Source organism: Nannospalax galili, unplaced genomic scaffold, assembly GCF_000622305.1.
Source record: "Nannospalax galili isolate Female #2095 unplaced genomic scaffold, S.galili_v1.0 scaffold1023, whole genome shotgun sequence".
Taxonomy (NCBI): Eukaryota; Metazoa; Chordata; class Mammalia; order Rodentia; family Spalacidae; genus Nannospalax; species Nannospalax galili.
This window is the reverse complement of record NW_008349234.1, coordinates 613,515-623,099: the sequence shown is the minus strand read 5'-3', so window position 1 is coordinate 623,099 and position 9,585 is coordinate 613,515. Positions and strand designations below refer to the sequence as shown.

The 9,585-nt window shown below is 42.1% G+C and overlaps 1 protein-coding gene across 1 annotated transcript in view; it reads left to right on the top strand.

Moving 5' to 3' along the window:
* Positions 1 to 349: 349 nt before the first annotated feature.
* The window catches only part of Ddx42 (DEAD-box helicase 42), a 46,187-nt gene continuing 36,951 nt past the window's right edge, over positions 350 to 9,585 (top strand). Inside the window, exon 1 of the mRNA XM_008846587.3 lies at positions 350 to 569. The gene's annotated coding sequence lies outside the window, so the exon portion shown is untranslated. The remainder of the gene's footprint in view (positions 570 to 9,585) is intronic.

Sequence of the window (9,585 nt, the reverse complement as noted above, 5' to 3'; positions counted from 1 at the left end):
CGGGGGCGGGGGGGGGGGTTCGGTCAGGTTGACGTCATCTGGTGCTCCGGAAGCTAAAGGTAGCCATGCTCTACGGAACCATGTCGTCAGAGGCATGAAGGGAAATGTTGCCAGAGTCGTTTTCCGCTGGGGACAGGAGTTGAGGGAGGGTCGATATTTTATGTAAATATAGTTTCCAGCCAACCCTTATTTATCTTGGGATTTTTTTTAGGCGGCTTCCTGTCACTTCCGCTCTTCCTTCACCCCAGGAACTATAAACAATACTCAGATCCAAGTTCCGGTCGGGCGTGTCTGACGCGCCTGTGTTATTTTCCGGAAATCTCAAGGGCGAGCGTCAGTGGCGCCTTTTGGGAGCCGTAGCCCCAGGCCACACCCTTCGCCTCGCGCCCTCCTCAGTGCGCATGTCAGGTGTGCGTCCCCCTCCCCCTGTCAGCAACGGGCCGTGAGGCGGCGGTGAAGGGGGCGGAGGAGGAGGAGTGCGGCAGGCCATAGCCCTGACCGCGCGTACTTCGCGCCGTGGGGTTCTTTCCGCCTACTGGAGCGCAGCTGCTTCCGCAGCCGAGCAGCAGGTTTGTGTAGGGCAGCTCCAGATGTGGGGTCTTGGGGCCTGGTGAGGCCCGAGGAACCGCGACCTCGCTTAACAAAAGAGCCGGCGGAGGCTCGGGGCCCGGGCGCCCGGGGGTGGGGGGAACGGGGGAGGGAGGAGCGCGCGGCCTGCAGCCTTGCGGCGGAGGGGGGGCATCCTTGCGAGCTTCGCTGCCCTCCCACGGCTCCCGCGCTTCTCACATAGGGACTAGGCCCACTTGGCGGCTTTCCGGAGGCGGCGCCTACTGAGCTCGAGGAAGGGATTTTCAGGGTGCGGGGCTCCGTGGGTGGGAGGGCCAGTGGGAGGATTCTAGCAGCATTTGGGAGATGCAGTCCCCCAAATTGGGGGTCCCCGAGAGCAGGACTTGACACATTAGAAGGCTGTGAAAGTCATTGATCGTTGTGAAACCTTGGGTAGATCGGTGATGAGCATCACCATAGTTACAAACTTTTGCGGCCTGCTTGAGAGCAGACCTGATGGGAGTCAATAATTTATGTGGATGGTAAGCACGTATCAGAAACATAGGAAAAAATGATCATACTAGTCAGACAGGGGGATCCTAATAGTTTTTCTGTCGTCTAGCGTTTCCCTTTTCGCCCGTCTTTAGGCTGTCATTCAGTTTCCTGTGGCTTCCGAGCATATCGTTTGTTTTTAACTGGGGTCTTAACTGTATCCTCTCCTGTATGCAGGTTCTTAGACGTTCAGAGGTGAAAATACTATTTATTTCCTTGTACCTGGACAGGTATTATATAGCCTTATGTGGGATACATTAAAACTATTACTATTCATTTTTTATTTTTGGTCTTTTTTGAGACAGGGTCTCCCTGTAGCCCCAGCTGCCCTGGAACTCACTATGTAGACCTAGCTGGCCTGGAACTCACCTGCTTCTGTCTCCCGAGTGCTGGGATTCAACGCGTGCCACCACGCCCTGCTAAAATTATTTTTTAATTGCCTCAGTACCTGTCTCTTTCACTGGCCCCGCTAAAATTATTTTTTAATTGTTGCCTCAGTACCTGTCTCTTGCACTGTTTAGATGTTAAGAAATAGATCTTCAGTCCAGTGTGGTGGTACACTTGTAATACCAGCAGTAGGGAGGCAGAGGCAGGCAGATCTCTGTACTAGCCCAGCCAGTGAGAAAGAAATAGGTCTATGATCCCTGCCCTCGTGAATATTAAAAAAAAATTGTGTGTGTAGTTGTGTGTGTGTGTACCACCAAACACATGTAGATGTGTGAACAACTTCTGGCAGTGAATTCTCTCTGTGCAGATCCTGAGGATGGAACTCAGGTTGTCAGGCTTGGTGGCAAGTGCCTTTATTTACTGAGCCGTTTCCCTGGTCCCCTCATGAAACCTAGTGAGTAATAGAGGTTAATGTATTGTTGGGCTGTGTGTTAGAGAATAATCAGTACCTTAGGAGGAAAAGGTAAATCTGGAAAGGGGATTGGGAGATAGGGCAATTTGCAATGGTCAAGGAAGCTGCTAATATTTAAGCAGGCTAGAAGCAGGTGAAGGAGTCTACCAGTGGAAGTATCTGGAAAAAGGAACGTTTTGGGCATTGGAACAGAATTCATAAAGGCCTTGAAGAGGACAAAGCTGGTTTGTTGCAGGAATAGTGTGTTTGGAGCTTTTAGCAAAGGAGGGAATTGTGGGAGGTAAGATCAGGAAGGAAGAGAGGTAAACAGAACAACCAAGGCCTTGTAAGCTATTATATGAGGATTTTATGTTCAGTCTATATGAAATGGGAACTGAGCAGAGTGGTTTGACTTAACACAGAATATTACAATTCATTCAGTATAATTTTGCATTGGAATAATTAGTGGAATCAGTCCTTAGTTTCATCAAAACTAGTTGGAAAGGAATGCTTATAACTATAACCCAGCATTTGCTTATATTTGGTTTTTGAAGAATGTGATGAAATTCTTGGCTTTTATTCAGCCTCTCATTATATTAAAGAAAGTGACAAAACTATAGAGTTTGAACATAGCTATTTTACTATTCTGTTACAATTTCCTATTAAAGAACTGGTATACATTATGGCAGATGAAAGCACATTATTAGAGTACATACTAATCAACTGTTACTACAGCACTCATGAAACAACCCCCACTTGTCAACTCAAAGTAATCTTGCTGTCTTTAGTTTTGCGTCACACTTAAATTTGAATCTCTGGTTTAAGAGATAAGATACCATCAATTTACCAATGGAGATATGGTAAATATAGAGTCTGCAAATATGTATTGAGCACTATGTTCCATGCTTTCTTAATTTTTTTTTTCTTCGTGAGCTTAGTTTTTTACTCCAAGCCTTAAAATTTTTGCCATTTTACGAATGAAAGAAAAAATGGAGCCCAGAGAAGCTAAATAACTTCTTTGAGATTCATGTCATTAGGGGCAGAACTATAGTTTGAACATAATCAGCCAGTGTTACTTCACTGTTTCCTACTAAACCATCCCATTTTGGTACCCAGATATACCAAGTAGGACTTTAGAACTTCTTGAATTTTTCTCCTTATTCAAGTTGTAGTTCCTCTTTAGTCTCATATTAAGCATGAATAATGAGTGTCTACTCTGAAAAACATAAGAGGTTAAAAGCGTGGTGGCACATGCCTTTAATCTCAACACTTAAGCAGAGGCAGATGGAGCTCTGTGAGATCGAGGCCAGTCTAGTCTACATAGTGAGTTCCAGGCCAGCTGGAGCTACAGGAAGACCCTGTCTCAAAAATAAATAAATCTATTCAATCATGAAACATGTAGAGTTTGAAATATAAAGCAATGCAAGTATGATTAGATGTCAAGTGTTTTGGGAAAGCAGAGGAGTTTGACAGAAAAGTAACTTTCTAGAGAAATCCTATTCATCTCCATACTCTTTAACTGTTGGTATTTAGTGGGCTTTGATGGTAGAACCTTGGTAGGTTAATAATTGAGCAGTTTAGTGGATAGGGAATCCAAAAACAGGCAAGAACACTTAGCAGAGTATTTGATTTTCTTGGGAGAAACCCTGAGCAATGTGAATAGTAAAGTCATTTACTGCCACAGTGGGAGTACCGTGTTCCAGACTGAATAGCTGGAGAGCTACTGAGTTGAAGGGGGCGATAGAATCATAAATTGGAAGGTATGAGGCCAGGATCTTGAAGAAGAGGGGTTTTGCTGTGGACTTCAATAAACTAGAACTTCCTTTTGATGTGATTCCTTGGTTATACAATACATTATGCTAACATACACAATGCTGTTTTGTCTAAGGAAGAAAAGGTTGTTTTCTTTTCTCCCTTTTTGTCTCATCTTTACTTCATTTTATACTTTCCTGCATAAAATTACCTTATACATTATGGAGTATTGCTAGTTGTAGGTGACTACAGTACATCAGGCATTCTTTGGAGCAGTAGAGTTGTGGCTACTATTGCCCTGGTAAGTGGCATTCATCTCAGAGAGTTACCCTCTCACTTCTTACCTGACTTGCTTTCATTTCATAGTACTTTTGCTACCTGAAATTACATGATGTGGTTTCTTTTTTCTCTCTCCCATATATTGAATTCTGAGTACTGTGGCTGTATCTGATTCCATTACTATATCCTTAGAAAAATTGCCGGACAGAAATAAGGACTCCATATATTTTGAGGGGTCTGGTAGTTATATAGAGGCTGGATAACTGTCAGACTTGTTAGAAAAAATATTGTAATAGAGTAAAGGTGGAAAGAAAGGTATTTCTTAGCACATTGCAGAAATTGGTTAGTGGTCAGTATGAAATAGTGGATGTTACTACTAAGATCTAACTTGTGTGTTTGTGGTTCTATTATATAGGTAATTCTTTTCAAATAAGATGTTTTAATTTTTTTCTAAGTTCTCCTTTTTTGTTTGTTTGTTTTGAGACAGGATGTATAGCTCTGACTAGCCTGGAACTGGATATGTAGACCAGGCTGGCCTGGAACTCCCAGGACTCCTGCCTGAGTTCCTGGGATTTAAAGGCTTATGCCACTATACCTGGCTTTGTTTAATCTTAGTGCAGAACTGATACGCTGTTTCCCACAGCTTACTGAACCATTTTACATTTCTTCCAGCACTGTGCAGAGGTTTGAGTTTCTGCACTTTTCCAGCATTGTGCAGAGGTTTGAGTTTCTCCGCTTTGCCAACATGCAAACCTTTTTTCATGCCAAAAAATATATTTAGAGCCAGGCATGGTGGCACACACCTTTAATTCCAGCACTGGGGAGGTGGAGGCAGGTGGATCTCTGTGAGATCAAGCCCACCCTCATCTACATAGCAAGTTCTAGGCCAGCTGGGGCTATAGGGAGACCTTGTCTCAAAAAAAAGCACCCCCCCATAAAAATATATATAGAATTGCTGGGCTTAGTGGCATATGCCTTTATTGCTGATTCAGGAGGCAGAGGCAGGTGGGCCTTGGTGAATTCAAGGCTAGCTTGGTATACATAGCAAGTTCTAGGCCAGCCAGGGCTGCATAGTGAGATCATGTCTCAAAAAAACAACAAATGTGTAGATACACATACACACCTCCACATGTGCACATGAATATTTAGAATTGGCCATCCAGTTAGTCCATTTAGTGCTAGAGGTTGAATCCAGAGGCTTGCACTTTCTCTCCACTGAGTTATATTATCAAGCCCTAGACTCAGTTTAAATAATTCTAATTTTGTTGGCAACATACTAAAGACCGGAATGTGCCTTCTCTGCATCAAGCCTGATCAGGCTCTTGAGCTTGGCCATTGTCTTAGAGCTACTTTTCGGCCTTGATAATCTGCAGTGGTTACAGAAAATATGTCTTCTCTCTTTCTCATGGCAAATTCAGGAGGAATTGTTGGTATAGTGATCGAGCGTGTCTCTCAGGAGCACTTTTCTGAGGATACTTGTGTTGCTTCTGGAGAGGCATTGTTTTGGAGACAGCTAGAAGGTGGGTGATATGCTGATCTTTATTTCTGTGTCTTTGGACATCTTTTAGCCCTGTTTCGGTCTTCAGAGGCTTTGCTTTGGCAAGGGCAAGGGTTTCCTTTGCTAGGGTTTGTTTTTGGAGGGAGGTGATATTTGAGATAGAGTTCCAGGCTGCCCTCAAACTTCATGTGTAGCTGAAGCTGCTGTTGATCTCCTGATCTTCCTGCATGCTGACATTTTAGACAGAACCCTCATGTCCACTGTTTGTTAACAGTAGCCATTCTAACTGGTAATAAAGGGGTATCTCATTTGATTTGCATTTCCTTACTTATTGGTAATATAGGAATTTTTAAAAATGTGTATGACAGTTTTGTCTGCAGAGATGTAAGTGCACCATGTGCATGCAGTATCCGCAGAAGCTAGAAGAGGGCATTGGATCCCCTGGAACTGGCATTATAGACAGTCCTTAGCCACCATATGTGTTCTAGGAACTGAACCCATGTCCTCTGGAACAGCAGCCAGTGTTCTTAACAGCTGTGCCATATCTCTAGCCCCAAACAGGGATTTTTGAAGACAGTTTTGCTGTGTAGCCCAATTGGATCTTGAACTTAAGATCCTCCTGATTTAACCTCTTTAAGTACTGACATTACAGGTATGCAGCACCATGCCTGGCTTAAATTCAAACCATCTTTTTTTTTTTGTTAATAGGTTTTATTTATCTGTGTAGGCCTGAGTATGTATACTATGTACATGTACATGTCCTCCAAGGCTGAAAGAGGGCATGGGATCCCCTAGAATTACAGTTAACTGGCTATGGGTGCTGGGAACCAAACTTAGGTCATCTGCAATAGCAGCATCAAGTGCTCTGAGCCGATGAGCCATCTCTCCAGCCCCACACTGTGTGTGTGTTCTTGTGTGGCTTATTGATCATTTGTATGTTGTCCTTAGAGAAATCCATTTGAATCCTTTACCCATTTCTTTTAACTAGGTTTGTTGTTTTGTTTTTAGTGAAAACTATGAGGTCTACCTGGGTATAGGATACATGTGGTAAATGCATGTCCTGAAGCTTCCATTTTCTTTTCTGTCATCAATTTGAGAAGTGTTTATGGAGGCAAAGATGAGGTTTCAGAGCTATTTGATGTAAGTTTACAAGCTTGATGGGAAGAAGAGTGTAGCCAGCTATTATAAACTAAAAGAAGGGGTGTTTGTGTGTACCAAGTGTTTTGAGCAGACCCACAAGTAGCAGGGCTATAGTTAATTTTTAATATCCTTATTATATTTTGACTTTATTAACTAGTGGTAAATGTCTTTTTCATACAATGTTTGCCTAGAAAATACAGGTTAGTTTTAATAGCCTAAGCAGAGGACTGTTCGACTTTCTTTTACATATATATATTTTTTTTATTATGTGTGTAAGTACACTGTGTTATGCAATGCCTGTGGAGTCAGAAGAGAGCATCGGATCCTCTGGAACTGGAGTTACAGATGGTTGTTAGCTGCTACGTGGGTGCTGGGAATTGAATCCGGGTCTTCTTCAAGAGAAGAAGACTACTTGAAGTAGTTCTTAACTACTGAGTCATCTCTCCAGCCCCATCTTTCTTTTTTTTAACTTCATATAACCAAATACAGTTAGGCTCTATCTGCTGTTTCTTCTGTCTGTTGTAATACCTCAAATCTCTGTGACTGTGAAGGTTTGAGCTTGGATAAATTTTTTTTTTTTTCTTTTTCAGGCAGTGTCTCTCTGTAGACCCAGCTGGCCTGGAACTCACTATGTGTACCAGGCTGGCCTCCATCTCACAGACATCCACCTGCCTCTACATCCAAGTGCTAGGATTAAAGGCATCTGCCACAACCCCTGGCTTGTTTTGGGATTTTTTTTAAAACAAACCTCATCTATCCCCAGCTGGTTTTAAGATCCCTGCATAGTTGAGGATGACCTTGAACACCTGCCTTTAATTCCCCAGTGCTAAGATTACAAACCTATGCCTCTACACCAGGCTTTTATTAAATTTTATTTATTTATTAATTTATTTGTGTTCAGGGTGTCTTTTGCATGCTAGGCAACTACTCTCTGAGTCATGTTCTTAGCCCCTCATTCAAAAATTTGTGAAGGGCTGGAGACATGGTTTAGCAGTTAAGTGTGCTTGCTGCTCTTCCTGAGGACTCAAGTTCTTTAGGGATCACTGTATTCTAGCCTCTGCTGGTACCCATACATACATACATGGGTATGGCATACACATAAAAATCTTTCAAAAAGGTATTTTTGAGTACTACACATATACTGGTCACTATGCTTGATAACACAAAGTTTCTATGTTTTTTGGAGCTCACATTCTAATTAAGACTATATAGGATGCTCTATTATGTAACCTTGACTAGAGGCTATAAATTAGGGAAAATGCAACTTCTCCATGAAAAAGGTTGCCCTGCCTTCCTGTTGTGGCAGAAGTCTTTGTTTTTGATCTTTTTGAGACAGTCTCTCTGTAGCCTCTGCTGGCATGGAACTCTGTAGACCAGGCTGGCCTTGTACTCAGAAAGATCCACCTGTCTCTGCCTCCCAAGTGCTGGGACTAAAGGTGTGTGCTACCATACCCTTCTCAGAAGTTGCATTTTTTTTTTTAACCAAATATTTAAAACTGGGCATAGTAGCACATACCTTTGATCTCAACCCTTAGGAGAAAGAGGCAGGCAGATCTCTGAAATCCAGGACAGCTGGGGTTACAGGGAGACCCTGTCTCAAAAAACCAGAAAAAAAGCTACGCCAAATTCTTCATTATTTTGTAATTTGAGCTCTTTGATAAGACTGACTCACGTCATTATCTCCTTCCCACTAGCCTACAGAAGGATTATTTACTGTTCTTGTTAAATCTTTCTAAGTGTGTATGTACGGGCATGCGCACATATGCAGAAGTCAGAGGACAACTTTTCTGTGTCATTTCCCCAAGCTGGGTCTCTTGTTTTTTGCTATGATACTGTGTACAAAGTCTAGCTGGCCTGTTGGCTTCCCTGTAGTTGTCATGTCTCTATCTCCCGTTTACTGGGGCTGGAGAGATGGCTCACTGGTTAAAAGTACTTGCTGCTCTTGCAGAGGACCTGGGTTTGCTCTCCAGCACCCATGTGGCAGCTCACAACTGTCCCTAACTCCAGTTCCAGGGGATTCGATACCCCCATCTTCTTCCTTTGAAGATTCTATATGCATGTGATGCATTTACATGCATGTAAAACACTCTCATACATGGGACTGGAGAGATAGCTCAGTGGTTAAGAGCACTGACTGCTCTTACAGAGGACCTGGGTTTGATTCCCAGCACCCACATGGTGGCTAACAACCATCTATAACTCCAGTTCCAGGGGCTTCTGCGCCTTCTAACCTCCTCAGTCATAACACAACACGGTTGCACTTAGACACATGCAGACAGTCCATACATACACATAAAATAATGTTTTTAAAATATTTTTTATTTTTATTTTTATTTTATGTGTATGCATGGACTGCCTGCATGTAGGTAAGTGCACCCATGTCATGCAATGCCCTTGGAGGTCAGAAGAGGTGGTCGGATCCCTTGGAACTGGCCTTATAGGCAGCTGTTAGCCGCCCTGTGGGTGCTGGGATTCGAAACTGGGTCTGCTGCAAGAACAGTCAGTGTTAACTGCTGAGCCATCTCTCCAGCCCGTAAATAATATTTTTTAAGAAAACACTCATACACATAAATTTTTTTTAACAAAGCATTTACATTTCAAATTTAATTTTGAATCTATGATTATATATGCATATATCCATACAAGTATATTTTTAGCATGCATGTACAGAATATAAGACAATGAAACTGGTACTATAAAGTGTAAATATAATAGAAATAGACATGTAGTTATGTTATATTTATATATTATAAAAGTATATATTAAGTATTACACACTAATCCTATTATTGTATATTTAATTCAACAGTGCATATAAATATTTTTCAATTTCTTGCTTAAAAATGGAAATTAAATCCCCAGTGTCCTTACCTTCAAAGATTAGAAATGGATCCTGAAAATAGGCAAAAGAATCTACAAATCAATTGAATTATTTAGAAAATAACTAATTTAAGGTATATTATAGTTTTTAATGCACAACA